The sequence below is a fragment of the Eleutherodactylus coqui genome, chromosome 7 (assembly GCF_035609145.1).
Source record: "Eleutherodactylus coqui strain aEleCoq1 chromosome 7, aEleCoq1.hap1, whole genome shotgun sequence".
Classification (NCBI taxonomy): domain Eukaryota; kingdom Metazoa; phylum Chordata; class Amphibia; order Anura; family Eleutherodactylidae; genus Eleutherodactylus; species Eleutherodactylus coqui.
In genome coordinates this window covers 121,172,296-121,185,881 of record NC_089843.1, presented here as the reverse complement: position 1 = coordinate 121,185,881, position 13,586 = coordinate 121,172,296, and positions in this window count along the sequence as shown.

Here is a 13,586-nt window from a genome sequence, read left to right as displayed (position 1 = left end):
AGTGGAGATGAAAATCACCCAAAAATCGTTGCGTTCTTATAGCCAAAATAGGCCAAGTCATGGCTGTACATAATAAAAAGTGTTTTCAACTTTTTGTACACGTCGTTACGGTCGCGTCAATACCCAATATGTGGGGTTTTAATTTTTTTATTACCTTTTTTTATGCTAATATTAGAAAAAGCATTAAAAAAGGGTTTTTTTTACTTTTTTTTTTTCATTTTTCTTTTCTTTTTTTTACACTATTTGAGTCCCTCTAAGGGACTTGCAGCAATGTGCCTATGATCGCTGTCATAAGGCATGGCAGAGCTACTGCTCTGTCATGCCTTATCGCTTATACAGCGATCATAGGCATAGGCAATACAGGACGCCAGTGCCTGGCATCCTGTTGCCATGGCGACAGGCCGGGCTCTCGCGATGACATCGCGAGTGCCGGCCGGAGACACAGAGGGAGTGCGGTCCCTCTGTGAACTCTTTCCCTGCCGCGATCTACTTAGATCGCGGTAGGGAAGGGGTTAACAGCGAGGGGCGCATCTCTGATGCCTGCCCCCGCTGTTGCAGCGGGACGCCGGCTGTGACTGACAGCCGGCTCCCGCTGCCGGATAGCGCGGGATCATATGTGATCTCGCTCTATCCCCAGGACGTATCGGTACGTCCTATTGCGGGAAGTACCAGGCTCCCAGGACATACCGGTACGTCCTGTGGCGGGAAGGGGTTAAACTTAAAAAAAAAAACAAGAAGTCACAGGGGCGGAGGAAGTCCCGACGGTTTGTATACAGTGTCACGGGAGAGGACCCCTTTAAAATATAACCTTTATTAAATGCAATTTAAAAACTTTAAATATGTTTTTTAGGACCAGTAGCAAAAAAAAAACAAACATGTATCAAGTGAGGCTGACGCAAGAAAATTGCATCACCCACGTGCATATACACTAGTGGTAGGCTATGTACTATCTTGAGCACCTACAATAAAGGTGCTGACAATAGCCTACAGAACTCTCCCCTTGCACCTATGTAATAATGATTACGGTGCCAGTGTGAACTTGTTTCTGGCAGCGTAAAAGAGGTGATCAATATATATGTCTCCACCTCTCTAAAAGTGCAAAATCGTGAGTAACCACCCTGCTGGGTAAAAAACGGCAATGTGGGAGGATATTACTCAGCAATCGTATGTAGAGACTGCATGACTCATCATAGCTGTGAGGTGTTGCAATGCTTAAATAGGGGCATTGGAGGTCTGGTAGGTAACCCCCTTTGTTTAGGAATATTCAGGACTGGGTTTACCGACAAAAGTGCGGGGTCAGCATATAACACGACCTAAAGCGGTTTAACCCCTAATCTGAGAAGCCAACTCCAAATGAAGATAAGGAAAAGGTTTGAGTGGCGAATCAAATTTCTGGTTCAAACTCAACATGGATGATAGGTGCAGTGAGTTGGACCAGTAAGTCGGTTCGCTAAAGGGTTCAGATTTGGTTACAAAATTTAATTCATATTCAGATCTCGGTTCAGTTGGTGGTTCTACGCGTTTCGTCGCGAGAGCGACTCATTGGGAAATCATGAAAAAATAGAACCTTTAGAAAGTTTTAAAAATGGCTCAAAAGGAGGATGTTTGAAGTACTGGTTGCCTAAAAATGAAAAGCGACACATGTGAGCCTCCAGAACAACTGTAAAAAAGGAGAGTAGTATAAAGTAGCTGAAATAATAATAATAAACTTTATTTGTATTGCGCCAACATATTCTGCAGCGCTTACATAGACAGGGGATACAGAAAGACAAAAGTACAAACATTACAGAACCACGGTTACATAGTAATCAGTTGATAGAAACAATAGGGGTGAGGGTCCTGCTCCAACGAGCTTACATACTACGAGTAATGGGGGGATACAGAAGGTAAAGAGGCTGGAGATGTGCACGGTATGACGAGGTGGAGAGTGAGGGGTGATATACACATAGACAATGGTCAGACATTTAGCCGTGTGACGGCAGAAACAGTTTGACTGCAGGAGTGGTTTATGATGGCTGGCAGGGATTGCAGTCAATAGGTCAGGGAGCATGTTATCAGGTGGTGTACAGAGGGGTTTGTTTAGGGTATGTGGTATGCCTCCCTGAAGAGGTGCGTTTTTAGAGCACGCCTGAAGTTCTGTGAGTCCTGGATTGCCCGGGTATCCTTTGGTAGTGCGTTCCAGAGGACCGGTGCTGCTCTGGAGAAGTCTTGGAGGCGGGAATGAGAAGTTCAAATTAAAGGGGCGCTCAGTCTGGTTTCGTTCGCAGAGCGGAGAGCCAGGGTTGGGTGATGGATTGAGATGAGGGGGGCGATAAAGGGGGGCACTACGCTGTGGAGGGCTTTGTGGATGAAGGTAGCGAGTTTAAATTTGAATTCTGTATTTAAAGTAAAGCACTCAAAAATAAGAGTGTTACAAAAATACTCAAATAATAGATTAGAATACTCTCCACTATGCTGTCCCTATTTGACTGGGTGAGTGGAAAAGTGGCTAGTTGAAGCTCAGATATCTAAAGCCCTAGTGAATAGAGATGAGCGAATATACTCGTTTCGAGTAATTACTCGATCGAGCACCGTGATTTTCGAGTACTTCCGTACTCGGGTGAAAAGATTCGGGGGGCGCCGGGGGGTAGGGGGGAGGCGTGGCGGAGTGGGGGTAGCAGCGGGGAACAGGGGGGAGCTCTCTCTCTCCCTCCCCCCCCCACTCCCTGCTGCAACCCCCCCACTCACGCACGGCACCCACCAAATCTTTTCATCCAAGTACGGAAGTACTCAAAAATCGCGGCACTCGGGCGTAAAAGGGGCGTGTCCGAGTAGGTTCGCTCATCTCTACTAGTGAACAATCTCATCAAGGCTAGGAGAAATTCCCCATCCCCCATGAAAAATAACAAACAAGGACAAAGATATAGTCTCTAGCCTTAGTGGTAGACTGGAGAGCAAAAAAAAGCAACAAAAAAAAAACAGCAAATAAAAAAACTTTTCCTGCAATTAAAAGAGAAATAAAAAACCCCTACCAAAACAGATTTAATATTGCCACATCCATAAAAGTTTGATTTATCAGAATAACTAGAGATGAGCGAGCACCAAAGTGCTCGGGTGCTCATTGCTCGAGTCGAGCTTTCTGCGATGCTCAAGAGTTCGTTTCGAGTAACGAACCCCATTGAAGTCAATGGGCGACTCGAGCATTTTTGTATATGACTAGAGATGAGCGAACGTACTCATCCGAACTTGATGCTCGCTCGAGTATTAGGGTACTCGAGATGCTCATTACTCGAGACGAGCACTACGCGGTACTCGAGTCAATTCCATTTCCTTCCCTGCATGTTTTGCGCCATTTTCTGGCCAATAGACATGCAGGGAAGGCATTACAGCTTCCTCCTGTGACGTTCCAGCCCTATCCCACCCCCCTGCAGTGAGTGGCTGGGGAGATCAAGTGATCGCCAAGTACTTAAAGTAGTCCCGCCCGCGGCTCGCCTTAGACACAGGCTGGCAGAGATTAGGGAGAGTGCTGTTCCTGCTATAGGGAGAGTGTTAGGCTACTGTTTGCGTCTTCAAGAGCCCCAACGGTCCTTCTTAGGGCCACATCTGACCGTGTGCATTACTGTTGTGGCTGCTGGGAGCAGTTTTGCACAATTTTTTTTTTCATCTTTGGCTGTGCAGACCATTGCGTTCTCAGTCTGCAGTCAATTATACAGAGTGGAGGGGCAGTACTGGTGAGGCAGGGACAGTGGTAGTGTAGAATCCTGTCAACAAGTACCCCAGAAAAGCTCCTTCTTAGGGCTACCTGTGACCGGGTGCATTTTACTGCATGGCTGCTGGGAGTTGCCTCACTATTACCCAGCTAGGCCTTTTTGCAGCCAATGGGTGACTCGAGCATTTTTGTATATGACTGATGCTCGCTAAGGTTTTCATTTGTGTAAATCTGCAAAACCTACGAAAGTGATGGAAACGACACAAAAACGGATAGGGCAGACAAGGGGCAACATGCAGGGCTGCATCTCAGGATCCCCGGTCTCAGAAAAGTGCCCCTGCGCAGCCTTCAGCTGCCCTCATGCCACACGCTGGCTTCATAGCCACACCACCCTGATGTCTATTTATAAGTGAGTCTGCCATGAGGAGGACCCGGAGGCACACACTGCAGAGGGTTGGCAGGGCCAGGCAGCGACCCTCTTTGAAAGTGTGGGAGATAGCCCACAATGCTGTTGAGAATTGATAATAGATTGACGTTCGATCTTCATTCCAATCCTGTGCCACCTCCGTCAGGAGCTGCAAACGTGGGCATAAAGGGGACTCAGCTGCCAGCCCAGCACTTCTACATATCTCCACAATGCAGCAATACTCAGTGTGGGAAGTATGTGAGCGGGCCCTGGGTCAGCCTCTGTCCCAGCAAACACCCTGAGTGGCCCAAGGTGCTGCGAGTGACATAGCAATGGGGACTCCATGTGTCCACACACTACTCATTCTGTTTGGGTGTCGGATTCCTCATCGACAACGCAAGGGGTAAACCATCTGCACTCTGCACCCTACCCAAGTCTGTCAGTGTTTTGGGGACAGACAGGTACAACTCCGCTATGGCAAGTCTGTGTGCACCCGCAGCATGGGTGGCTAGCAGGAACACACAGACGGTACATAAAGAAATCCCATTGCAGTGCCCCAGATAGCTGAGGTTACGTGAGAGGAAATACATGTTGGCTGCAGCCCACACGCCATGCCCTAGACATTCTGTTTTTTGGGGGGGGCCAGATAGGTAGAACACCGCAATGGGAAGACTTAGTGCACCCATAGTATTTACAGACCCCTGTAACATTTACGTGGCAGAAGTATAGGCAGACCCCAGTAACATTCTTGTAGCAGAAGTATAGGCAGACTCCTGTGACATTTAAGTGGCAGCACTATAGGTAGACCCCTGTAACATTTATGTGGCAGAAGTATAGGCAGACCCCAGTAAGAGTTATGTAGCAGCACTATAGGTACACCCCTGTAACATTTATGTAGCAGCAGTATAGGCAGAGCCCTGTAACATTTCTGTAGCAGCAGTATAGGCAGACCCCACCACCATTTCTGTTGTTGAAGTATAGGCAGACCTCAGTAACATTTTTGTAGCAGAAGTATACACTGACCCCTGTATCATTTCTGTAGTAACACTATAGACAGATCCCAGTAACATTTCTGTAGCAGAAGTATAGGCAGACCCCTGTAACATGTAAGTGGCAGCAGTATAGGCAGACACCTGTAACTTTCTTGTAGTAGAAGTATAGGCAGGCAGGCAGATCCCAGTAAAATTTCTGTAGTAATAGTATAGGCCAACCTCAGAAATATTGGGATACCATGAGCATAGGCGAAGGCCGGAAAAATTAGTTGGATAAGAGTGTAGGCGTGGGCCCCAAAAATTAGTGTACTAAGAGTACAAGTGTACCTCTGAAAAATTTATCAACCGAGAGGGCAGGTGAAACCCATAAACATTTTTTTAAAGATACAACTCACTGTTGCTTAATTTGTAACAGAGCCTGGAGGCAGCCCTGTTGAAAAAATTGGTTCATGTAACAGTCTCAATACTTTTGAAACTTAGAAAAATTGTAAAAACATTGGTAGATGTAGATGACCCTTTTGCGCCGCAGAAAAATTGGCCGTTCAGAGCCATGACATGTTGTTTCTGGAGGAGGAGTAGCAGGAGGAGGACTAATGTCAGAGACAGATTGACAAAGAGAAATGCCCCGCTTTCCCCATGATACAGAAGAGTGTTTTTATCTGCGGTTGCAGCGAAAAGATTCTTTAGGTTCCGCTGCTCTCCGCTGGTGGAGAAGAGAAGTCTGGGGAAATCCAGGCTTTGTTCATCTTTATGAGTGTAAGCATGTCGACACTGGCAGTTAACAGGCGGGTACGCTTATCCATGATGATTCCCCTAAACACCCTCTCTGACAAGACGCTAGCGGCAGGGCAAGCAAGTACCTCCAGGGCATACAGCGCAAGTCCGTGCAACATGTCCAGCTTTGACACCCAATGGTTGTATGGAGCTGAGGCATCACGGAGGACGGTGGTACGATCGGCTACGTATGCCCTCACCATCTTTTTACAGTGCTCCCTCCGACTCAGCCTTCACTGGGGAGTGGTGACGCAGTCTTGCTGGGGAGCCATAAAGCTGGCAAAGGCCTTGGAGAGTGTTCCCCTGCCTGCGCTAAACATGCTGCCTGATCTCCGCGCCTCCCCTGCTACCTGGCCCTCGAAACTGCACCTTCTGCCACTAGCGCTGTCAGATGGGAAGTTTACCATCAGTTTGTCCACCAGGGCCCTGTGGTATTGCATCACTCTCGAACCCCTTTCCTCTTTGGGAATGAGAGTGGAAAGGTTCTCCTTATACCGGGGGTCGTGAAGGATGTACACCCAGTAATCCGTAGCGGCCAGGATACGTCTAACGCGAGGGTCACGAGAAAGGCAGCCTAACATGAAGTCAGCCATGTGTGCCAGGGTGCCAGTACGCAAGACATGGCTGTCCTCACTAGGAAGATCACTTTCAGGATCCTCCTCCTCCTCGTCCACAGGCCATACACGCTGAACAGATGAGAGGCAAGCAGCATGGGTACCCTCTGCAGTGGGCCCAGCTGTCTCTTCCCCCTCCTCCTCCTCCAAAACGCGCTGAGATATAGACATGAGGGTGCTCTGACTATCAAGCGACATACTCTCTTCCCCCGTCTCCTGTTCCGACCGCAAAGCGTCAGCATTTATGCTTTGCAGCGAACTTCTCAGCAGGCATAGCAGAGGAATGGTGACGCTAATGATTGCAGCATCGCCGCTCACTATCTGGGTAGACTCCTCAAAGTTTCCGAGGACCTGGCAGATGTCTGCCATCCAGGCCCACTCCTCGGTAAAGAATTGAGGAAGCTGACTCCCACTACGCCGCCCATGTTGGAGTTGGTATTCCACTATTGCTCTACGCTGCTCATAGAGCCTGGCCAACATGTGGAGCGTAGAATTCCACCGTGTGGGCACGTCGCACAACAGCCAGTGCTCTGGCAGATTAAACCAATGTTGCAGGGTCCGCAGGGTGGCAGCGTCCGTGATGGACTTGCGGAAATGTGCGCAGATGCGGCGCACCTTGCCGAGCAGGTCTGACAAGTGCGGGTAGTTTTTCAGAAATCGCTGAACCACCAGATTAAAGACGTGGGCCAGGCATGGCACGTGTGTGAGGCTGCCGAGCTGCAGAGCCACCACCAGGTTATGGCCGTTGTCACACATGACCATGCCTGGTTGGAGGCTCGGCGGCGAAAGCCAAATGTCGGTCTGCTCAGTCAGACCCTGCAACAGCTCGGGGGCCGTGTGCCTCTTGTCACCTAGGCTGAGTAGTTTCAGCACGGCCTGCTGACGCTTGCCCACCGCTGGGCTGCCGCCGCGCCACACCGCCTGCTGGCGAAGTGCTGCTCACATTTCTTAATTGAGAGGTAGAGGTTGCGTAGGAGGAGGAGGAGGGGAAGGGTTTAGAGGAGGTGGCATAGACCGCCGCAGATACCAGAGCCGAGGAGGGACCCACAATTCTGGGTGTGGGTAGGACGTGTGCAGTCCCAGGCTCTGACTCGATCCCAGCCTCCACCAAATTCACCCAATGTGCCGTCAGGGAGATATAGTGGCCCTGCCCACCAGTACTTGTCCGCATGTCCGTGGTTAAGTGGACCTTCCTAGTAACTGCGTTGGTGAGGGCACGATTGATGTTGCAGGAGACGTGCTGGTGTAGGGCTGGGACAGCACACCGGGAAAAATAGTGGCGACTGGGGACCGAGTAGCGTGGGACAGCCGCCGCCATCATGTTTTGAAAAGCCTCCGTTTCCACAAGCCTGTACGGCAGCATCTCCAGGCTGATCAATTTCGCAATGTGCACGTTTAAAGCTTGAGCGTGCGGGTGCGTGGCGGCGTATTTGCGCTTGCGCTCCAAGGCTTGCGCTAGCGGCAGCTGGATGCTGCGCTGAGAGACATTGCTGGATGGGGCCGAGAACAGCGGAGGTGAGGGTGGTGAGTGCAGGCCGGGAGGCGCTTGTGCCTGTGTCCTGAGAGGGGGGTTGGATCTGAGTGGCAGGTTGGGGCACAGGGGGAGAGGCAGTGGTGCGACCTGGAGGCAGTGAATGGCCTTCGTCCCACTTTGTGGGGTGCTCCGTGTCCTCGTCCGTGTCCACGTCCACGTCCTCTAGGCCAGTGTTCCCCAACTCCAGTCCTCAGGGACCACTAACAGGTCATGTTTTTAGGATTTCCTCAGGATTGCACAGGTCATGTAATTATTGTTGGTGCCTCAGACCTTGCCATAGTTGTACTTACCATAGGATACCCTGAAAACACGACCTGTTGGTGGTCCCTGAGGACTGGAGTTGGGGGCCCCTGCTCTAGGCCTACCCCTACCCCTCAGTATGGTGGATTACGAATAGAGCAGACACAGAGCGGTCTGAATAATTATGCAATTATTGGCATGCAGTTGGAGGCTGACAGCGGTTATGTAACGCACATTGCAGTCCCCAAAAAATTATACGCAAGGCTGCAAAAAGGCCTAGCTGGGTAATAGTGAGGCATTACAACTCCCAGCAGCGATGCAGTATAATGCACACGGTCACAGGTAGCCCTAAGAAGGAGCTTTTTTTTCAATTTTTTTAAAAAAAGCTAACAGCCTAGAGAGCGCGTATATGTCTTTCCCTCTATCAGGGGCTGTCGCGGCACTCTGTGCGTGAATTTGCAGGCACACACAGAGCGGTCTGAATATTATGCAATTATTGGCGTGCAGTTGGAGGCTCACAGTGGTTATGTAACGCACACTGCAGTCCCAAAAAAATAATACGCAAGGCTGCAAAAAGGCCTAGCTGGGTAATAGTGAGGCAACTCCCAGCAGCCACGCAGTAAAATGCACCCGGTCACAGGTAGCCCTAAGAAGGAGCTTTTTTTCAATTTTTTTAAAAAAAGCTAACAGCCTAGAGAGCGCGTATATGTCTTTCCCTTTATCAGGGGCTGTCGCCGCACGCTGTGCGTGAATTTGCAGGTATACACAGAGCGGTCTGAATAATTATGCAATTATTGGCCTGCAGTTGGAGGCTCACAGCGGTTATGTAACGCACACTGCAGTCCCAAAAAAATAATACGCAAGGCGGCAAAAAGGCCTAGCTGGGTAATAATGAGGCAACTCCCAGCAGCCATGCAGTAAAATGCACCCGGTCACAGGTAGCCCTAAGAAGGAGCTTTTTGGGGTACTTGTTGACAGGATTCTACACTACCACTATCCCTGCCTCACCAGTACTGCCCTTATACTCTGCATAATTGACTGCAGACTGAGAACGCAATAGTCTGCACAGCCCAAGATGAAAAAAATTGTGCGAAACTGCTCCCAGCAGCCACAACAGTAATGCACATGGTCAGATGTGGCCCTGAGAAGGACAGTTGGGGTTCTTGAAAACGCAAACAGTAGCCTAACACTCTCCTATAGCAGGAACAGCACTCTCCCTAATCTCTGCCAGCTTGTGTGTGAGGCGAGCCGCAGGCGGGACCGCTTTAAATACTCGGCGGTCACTTGATCTCCCCAGCCACTCACTGCAGGGGGGTGGGATAGGGCTGGAACGTCACAGGAGGAAGCTGTAATGCCTTCCCTGCATGTCTATTGGCCAGAAAATGGCGCAAAACATGCAGGGAAGGAAATGGAATTGACTCGAGTACTGCGTGGTGCTCGTCTCGAGTAATGAGCATCTCAAGTACCCTAATACTCGAGCGAGCATCAAGCTCGAACGAGCACGTTCGCTCATCTCTAAAAATAACGCATTAATTATGCATATGCCGAACATTATCAGAAAAAAATACACATTGCCAGAATTGTATTTTTATGGTCACCCCTCCAAGAAAAAATGTAATAAAAAGTGATCAAAGTCACATTTACTCAAAAATAGTACCGATAGAAATCACAGGTCATCTTGCAAGAAAATGAGCCCTCAAAGCCCCATTGACAGAAAGATTTAAAAAATGATGATGGTCAGAAAATGGCAACAGATAATAAATTTTTAACCCCCTTAATGTAACCTGACCTAATTTTACATCCCGGCTGCAGGGTACTTAACGCAACAGGACGTAAACTTACTTGCAGCGGGAGGTGGCCTTTACTGATAGCTGGCCTCTTGCTGCAACTACAGAGATAGATAAGAACAACGATCCCCTACATGCTGTGATCTATGACAGTGAGGACGATCAATGATTGGAACAGGTTGCCATGGGAGGTGGGGAGTTCTCCTTCAATGGAAGTGTTCAAACAGAGGCTGGATATCTGCCTGGGATGATTTAGTGATCCTGCATTGAGCAGCGGATTGGACCAGATGACCCTGGAGGTCCCTTCCAACTCTACCATTCTATGATTCTATGAGATCAATGGGAGAGCACTAGAGATGAGCGAGCATACTCGCTAAGGCAAACTACTCGAGCGAGTAGTGCCTTAGTCGAGTATCTGCCCGCTCGTATCTAAAGATTTGGCTACCGGCTCGGGTGACAGGTGAGTTGCGGCGGTGAGCAGGGGGAAGTGGGGGGGGGGGGGGGAGAGAGGGAGAGAGGGATCTCCCCTCCATTCCTCCCCGCTCTCCCCCGCTGCTCCCCGCCGGCACCCAAATCTTTAGACACGAGCGGGCAGATACTCGACTAAGGCACTACTCGCTCGAGTAGTTAGCCTTAGCGGGTATACTCGCTCATGTCTAGAGAGCACGCATACAACCTCCAGCTTTCAGTATAATGACACAGTCCATGTACGGACGTTTGAGACTGATAGTGTGGGTCCCAAAAGGCAGGTAAGTATAAAAAATACCTCCTTGCATTCCTGGGCACCTGTGCTATAATCACCATAGCTTAGTTTATGGTGCTCATAGACAGTTACAGGTGCCCATGAACAGACAGCAAAAATTGGCATAAATTATAATGGAAACTTACACTATTACATAGTTGGCATAAATGTCAGTTTGTGATGGAAGATCAGACCAAAACGCACAAAATATATGAATATAATAAAAATTATAATAATAATAAACTTTGACTTCACCTATTAAGCGGCTTTTATTTATTTGTCAATTTAAAGTTAACTGCAACTGTGCATATACCGTGTTAAGTGTCAATTTAATGTATGAGTACATACTATGCAGTGTGTGCCATAAATGGGTGTTGTATGGCACTGTCTGGGCACTGCACAGCACTGCCAGTGGAAAGTGTTTATCTGGGAACTGTACAAAGTTTAATTATATTTAGAAGTATCTGTGTTGATAGGGAAAGGGTGAAGTGGAGCGCTAAGTTGCTGTGTGTTTGTCCTCACATAGATTTGGAAGATACGAGTATGCTATTAGTCTTCTGCATAGTAACACAGCAAGTCATACCCTATCACACATAGACTGCAATTTCAGAAGGGACATTGTGCAGGCCTGGGGTTAAGCACATGAACATCATCAACTGAGTTTGTGACTGATGTGTGATGACAACCTTTGTACATTGCTATGGAACTTGCTGGTGCTATAAAAGAAACGTGAAATATATAAAAGAGAGAAAATACTACTGATAACCTATTCTCAGGAGTATTCCGAGAATTCTGTGATCGAAGGAAAACATCCAGCAAAAGGGCACCTGAGAATGTAAACAATTCATTGACAAAAGGGGTCAGAGGAGAATGTCAAGAATTGTTCTGATGAACAGGCAGTGCAAAATCAAGCAAATTGCAGCTGAATATAACACTGGTGCTCTAACTAGAATGTGCGAGCGCCCCAATTGTCATTCCTTAGGACAGATGGGCTATAACAGCTGAGCAGATCAAGTGCTATAGCTGTCTAAGGCTTCTTTAAAGGGGTTGTCCCGCGAAAGCAAGTGGGGTTATACACTTCTGTATGGCCATATTAATGCACTTTGTAATGTACATCGTGCATTAATTATGAGCCATACAGAAGTTATTCACTTACCTGTTCCGTTGCTAGCGTCCTCGTCTCCATGGTGCCGTCTAATTTTCAGCATCTAATCACCGGATTAGACGCGCTTGCGCAGTCCTGTCTTCTTCTTTTCTGAATGGGGCCGCTCGTGCCGGAGAGCGGCTCCTTGTAGCTCCGCCCCGTCACGTGCCGATTCCAGACAATCAGGAGGCTGGAATCGGCAATGGACCGCACAGAAGACCTGCGGTCCACCGAGGGAGAAGATCCCGGCGGCCATCTTCACCAGGTAAGTAAGAAGTCACCGGAGCGCGGGGATTCAGGTAAGCACTATCCCGTTTTCTTTTTTAACCCCTGCATCGGGTTTGTCTCGCGCCGAACGGGGGGGCTATTGAAAAAAAACAAAACACATTTCGGCGCGGGACAACCCCTGCACGGGATAACACGTGCGCATAAACGGTGATGTTTTTATACCTGACTGATATACACGACCATCTGAGGCATTTGTTTCCAATGCATTCGTTCAGACGGGCGAATATATGAAGCGTAAATATGTTGCACCATCAAAAATGAAACATACGCGACCGAAATACAGCCAGCGTATATATGGTGGGTAAAAAGATAGTTCTGGAACTATCTTTTGCCCTATATACGCTGGAGGCTCCCATAGACTCCTATGGAAAAAGAAAGGGAGGGAGAGGCTTTTTAGCAGCGTCCAACACTGCGAAAAAGCTTACAGGTGCCTCTATATAGGCATTTGAAGGGATCCTGAGGATTTTTGCAGAGCGAGGGTTTTCCGGGGTGCAACGTATTTTTTCACTTAAATCGTCGCTCCGGTCGTGGTAATCGGTGAGAAAACGCTGGCTGTGATTGTGGAAAAATATCTATTCAGGCGAATATACGGCATGGACAGAAATTCGTAAAAATGCATACGCCCGTGTGAAAGAGCCCTGAGACTGTATTTAAACAGGGGATTTTCCCGTGCAAGAATATATGATATGGACCATGATAGTATATAATGATATGAACCATGCTGGTATAACCTGGGTATTTCCAGTTTATAATTATATATTTACAGCTAGTATAAGTTATATATCCTGTATATAGTGATATGGAGCATGCTGGTATAACCTTGGTATATTCTGTATATAATTATATATGTACAGCTAGTATAAGTTATACATCTCCCTGTATATAGTGATATAGATCATGCTCATATAATCTGGATATGTCCTGTATACAATTATATATGTACAGCTGGTATAAGTTATATATCCTGTATATAGTGATATGGAGCATGCTCGTATAACCTGGGTATATCCTGTATATAATTATATATGTACAGCTAGTATAAGTTATACATCTCCCTGTATATAGTGATATAGATCATGCTCATATAATCTGGATATGTCCTGTATACAATTATATATGTACAGCTGGTATAAGTTATATATCCTGTATATAGTGATATAGAGCATGCTCGTATAACCTGGGTATATCCTGTATATAATTATATATGTACAGCTGGTATAAGTTATACATCTCCCTGTATATAGTGATATGGACCATGCTGATATAGTATGGGTATTTTCTGTATATGATTGCACACAATTAAAAAACGCATCAAAGTCACGTGTTTAAAGTCACATGCGGTTTTTATTAGTGTATGCAGTTTCTTAAACACCCATG